The sequence below is a fragment of the Triticum dicoccoides genome, chromosome 5B (genome assembly GCF_002162155.2).
Source record: "Triticum dicoccoides isolate Atlit2015 ecotype Zavitan chromosome 5B, WEW_v2.0, whole genome shotgun sequence".
Taxonomy (NCBI): Eukaryota; Viridiplantae; Streptophyta; class Magnoliopsida; order Poales; family Poaceae; genus Triticum; species Triticum dicoccoides.
The window spans coordinates 35,111,460-35,116,835 of NC_041389.1; positions in this window are offsets into that span (position 1 = coordinate 35,111,460).

The following is a 5,376-nucleotide window of genomic DNA, read 5'->3' on the forward strand; positions in this document are numbered from 1 at the left end:
CCATGACACACAAGTTGATCTACGGATCGGTCCTTAGCCGTGTGCGGTGCCCCACTCCACCATATTCCACCTCGGTCATATCGTCGAGGCGAAGCCCTGCGCCGGTAGAGCATCATCATCGTCACCACGCCTTCGTGCTGACGGAAGTCATCCCCGAAGCTTTGCTAGATCGGAGCCCGGGGATCGTCGTCGAGCTGAACGTGTGCTGAACTCGGAGGCCGTACTTTCGGTGCTTGGATCGGTCGGATCGTGAAGACATATGACTACATCAACCGCGTTGTGCTAACGCTTCCGCTTACGGTCTACGAGGGTACGTAGACAATACTCTCCCTTCTCATTGCTATGCCATCACCATGATCTTGCGTGTACGTAGGAATTTTTTTGAAATTACTACGTTCCCCAATAGTGGCATCCGAGCCTAGGTTTTATGCGTTGATGTTATATGCACGAGTAGAACACAAGTGAGTTGTGGGCGATACAAGTCATACTGCTTACCAGCATGTCATACTTTGGTTCGGCAGTACTATGAGATGAAGCGGCCCGGACCGACATTACGCGTACGCTTACGCGAGACTGGTTTCACCGTTACGAGCACTCATGCTTAAAGGTGGCTGGCGGGTGTCTGTCTCTCTCACTTTAGCTGCATCGAGTGTGGCTACGCCCGGTCCTTGCGAAGGTTAAAATAGCACCAACTTGACGAACTATCGTTGTGGTATCTATGCGTAGGTAAGAACGGTTCTTGCTAAAGCCCGTAGCAGCCACGTAAAATTTGCAACAACAAAGTAGAGGACGTCTAACTTGTTTTTGCAGGGCATGTTGTGATGTGATATGGTCAAGACGTGATGCTATATTATATTGTATGAGATAATCATGTTTTGTAATCGAAGTTATCGGCAACTGGTAGGCGTCATATGGTTGTCGCCTTATTGTATGAAATGCAAACACCCTGTAATTGCTTTACTTTATCTCTAAGTGGTAGCAATAGTTGTAGAAGCAATAGATGGCGTAACGACAACGATGCTACGATGGAGATCAAGGTGTCGTGCCGGTGACGATGGTGATCACGACGGTGCTTCGAAGATGGAGATCACAAGCACAAGATGATGATGGCCATATCATATCACTTATATTGATTGCATCTGATGTTTATCCTTTATGCATCTTATCTTGCTTTGATTGACGGTAGCATTTTAAGATGATCTCTCACTAATAATCAAGAAGTGTTCTCCCTGAGTATGCACCATTGCGAAAGTTCTTCGTGCTGAGACACCACATGATGATCGGGTGTGATAGGCTCTACGTTCAAATATAACGGGTGCAAAACAGTTGCACACGCGGAATACTCAGGTCATACTTGACGAGCCTAGCATATACAGATATGGCCTCGGAACACGGAGACCGAAAGGTCGAGCGTGAATCATATAGTAGATATGATCAACATATTGATGTTCACCATTGAAACTGCTCCATCTCACGTGATGATCGGACATGGTTTAGTTGATTTGGATCACGTGATCACTTAGATGACTAGAGAGATGTCTGTCTAAGTGGGAGTTCTTTAGTAATATGATTAATTGAACTTAAATTTATCATGAACTTAGTACCTGATAGTATTTTTGCTTGCCTATCTTTGTTTGTAGATAGATGGCTCGTGCTGTTGTTTCGTTGAATTTTAATGCGTTCGTTGAGAAAGCAAAGTTGAAAGATGATGGTAGCAATTACACGGACTTGGTCCGTAACCTGAGGATTATCCTCATTGCTGCACAGAAAAGTTACGTCCTGGAAGCACCGCTGGTTGCCAGGCCTGCTGCTGATGCAACTGACGATGTTAAGAACGTCTGGCAGAGCAAAGCTGATGACTACTCGATAGTTCAGTGTGCCATGCTTTACGGCTTAGAACCGGGTCTTCAACGATGTTTTGAACGTCATGGAGCATATGAGATGTTCCAGGAGTTGAAGTTAATATTTCAAGCAAATGCCCGGATTGAGAGATATGAAGTCTCCAATAAGTTTTATAGCTGCAAGATGGAAGAGAATAGTTTTGTCAGTGAACATATACTCAAAATGTCTGGGTATAATAATCACTTGATTCAACTGGGAGTTAATCTTCCTGATGATAGTGTCATTGACAAAATTCTTCAATCACTGCCACCAAGCTACAAGAGCTTCATGATGAACTATAATATGCAAGGGATGAACAAGACTATTCCCGAGCTCTTCGCGATGCTAAAAGCCGCAGAGGTAGAAATCAAGAAGGAGCATCAAGTGTTGATGGTTAACAAGACCACCAGTTTCAAGAAAAATGGCAAAGGGAAGAAGAAGGGGAACTTCAAAAAGAACAGCAAGCAAGTTGCTGCTCAAGAGAACAAACCCAAGTCTGGACCTAAGCCTGAAACTAAGTGCTTCTACTACAAGTAGACTGGACACTAAAGCGGAACTGCCCCAAGTATTTGGCGGATAAGAAGGATGGAAAAGTGAACAAAGGTATATGTGATATACATGTTATTGATGTGTACCTTACTAATGCTCGCAGTAGCACCTGGGTATTTGATACTGGTTCTGTTGCTAATATTTGCAACTCAAAACAGGGACTACGGATTAAGCGAAGATTGGCTAAGGACGAGGTGACGATGCGCGTGGGAAATGGTTCCAAAGTCGATGTGATCGCGGTCGGCATGCTACCTCTACATCTACCATCGGGATTAGTTTTAGACCTAAATAATTGTTATTTGGTGCCAGCGTTAAGCATGAACATTATATCTGGATCTTGTTTGATGCGAGACGGTTATTCATTTAAATCAGAGAATAATGGTTGTTCTATTTATATGAGTAATATCTTTTATGGTCATGCACCCTTGAAGAGTGGTCTATTTTTATTGAATCTCGATAGTAGTGATACACATATTCATAGTGTTGAAACCAAAAGATGCAGAGTTAATAATGATAGTGCAACTTATTTGTGGCACTGCCGTTTAGGTCATATCGGTGTAAAGCGCATGAAGAAACTCCATACTGATGGGATATTGGAATCACTTGATTATGAATCACTTGGTACTTGCGAACCGTGCCTCATGGGCAAGATGACTAAAACGCCGTTCTCCGGAACTATGAAGCAAGCAACTGATTTGTTGGAAATCATACATACTGATGTTTGTGGTCCAATGAATGTTGAGGCTCGCGGCGGATATCATTATTTTCTCACCTTCACAGATGATTTGAGCAGATATGGGTATATCTACCTGATGAAACACAAGTCTAAAACATTTGAAAAGTTCAAAGAATTTCAGAGTGAAGTAGAAAATCATTGTAACAGGAAAATAAAATTTCTACGATCTGATCGTGGAGGAGAATATTTGAGTTACGAGTTTGGTCTACACTTGAAACAACACGGAATAGTTTCGCAACTCACGCCACCCGGAACACCACAACGAAATGGTGTGTCCGAACGTCGTAATCGTACTTTACTAGATATGGTGCGATCTATGATGTCTCTCACTGATTTACCGCTATCATTTTGGGGTTATGCTTTAGAGACGGCCGCATTCGCGTTAAATAGGGCACCATCAAAATCCGTTAAGACAACGCCTTATGAACTATGGTTTGGCAAGAAACCAAAGTTGTCGTTTCTTAAAGTTTGTGGCTGTGATGCTTATGTGAAGAAACTTCAACCAGATAAGCTCGATCCTAAATCGGAGAAATGTGTCTTCATAGGATACCTAAAAGAAACTATTGGGTACCCCTTCTATCACAGATCTGAGGGCAAGATTTTCGTTGCTAAAATCGGATCCTTTCTAGAGAAGGAGTTTCTCTCGAAAGAAGTGAGTGGGAGGAAAGTAGAACTTGATGAGATAACTGTATCTACTCCCTTATTGGAAAGTAGTTCATCACAAGAACCGGTTCCTGTGACAACTACACCAATTAGTGAGGAAGCTAATGATATTGATCATGAAACTTCAGATCAAGTTTCTACTGAACCTCGTAGGTCTACCGGAGTAAGATCCGCACCAGAGTGGTACGGTAATCCAATTCTGGAAGTCATGTTGCTTGACCATGATGAACCTACGAACTATGAAGAAGCGATGATGAGCCCAGATTCCGCAAAATGGCTAGAGGCCATGAAATCTGAGATGGGATCCATGTATGAAAACAAAGTATGGACTTTGGTTGACTTGCCCGATGATCGGCAAGCCATTGAGAATAAATGGATTTTTAAGAAGAAGACTGACGCTGATGGTAATATAACTGTCTATAAAGCTCGACTTGTTGCGAAAGGTTTTCGATAAGTTCAAGGGGTTGACTACAATGAGACTTTCTCACCCGTAGCGATGCTTAAGTCTGTCCGAATCATGTTAGCTATTGCTGCATTTCACAATTATGAAATTTGGCAAATGGATGTCAAAACTGCATTCTTGAATGGATTTCTGGAAGAAGAGTTGTATATGATGCAGCCAGAATGTTTTGTAGATCCAAAAGGTGCTAACAAAGTATGCAAGCTCCAGTGTTCCATTTATGGACTGGTGCAAGCATCTCGGAGTTGGAATAAACGCTTTGATAGTGTGATCAAAGCATATGGTTTTATACAACTTTTGGAGAAGCCTGTATTTACAAGAAAGTGAGTGGGAGCTCTGTAGCATTTCTGATATTATATGTAGATGACATATTATTAATTGGAAATGATATAGAATTTCTGGATAGCATAAAGGGATACTTGAATAAAAGTTTTTCAATGAAAGACCTCGGTGAAGCTGCTTACATATTGGGGATCAAGATCTATAGAGATAGATCAAGACGCTTAATAGGACTTTCACAAAGCACATACCTTGATAAAATTTTGAAAAAGTTCAAAATGGATCAGGCAAAGAAAGGGTTCTTGCCCGTACTACAAGGTGTGAAGTTGAGTCAAACTCAATGCCCGACCACAGCAGAAGATAGAGAGAAAATGAAAGAAGTTCCCTATGCTTCAGCCATAGGCTCTATCATGTATGCAATGTTGTGTACCAGACCTGACGTATGCTTAGCAATAAGCTTGGCAGGAAGTTACCAAAGTAATCCAGGAATGGATCACTAGACAGCGGTCAAGAACATCCTGAAATACCTGAAAAGGACTAAGGATATGTTTCTTGTATATGGAGGTGACAAAGAGCTAATCGTAAATGGTTACGTCGATGCAAGCTTTGACACTGATCAGGACGATTCTAAACCGCAAACCGGATACGTGTGTTTATTAAACGGTGGAGCTGTAAGTTGGTGCAGTTCTAAACAAAGCGTCGTGGCGGGATCTACATGTGAAGCGGAGTACATAGCTGCTTCGGAAGCAGCAAATGAAGGAGTCTGGATGAAGGAGTTCATTTACGATCTAGGTGTCATACCTAGTGC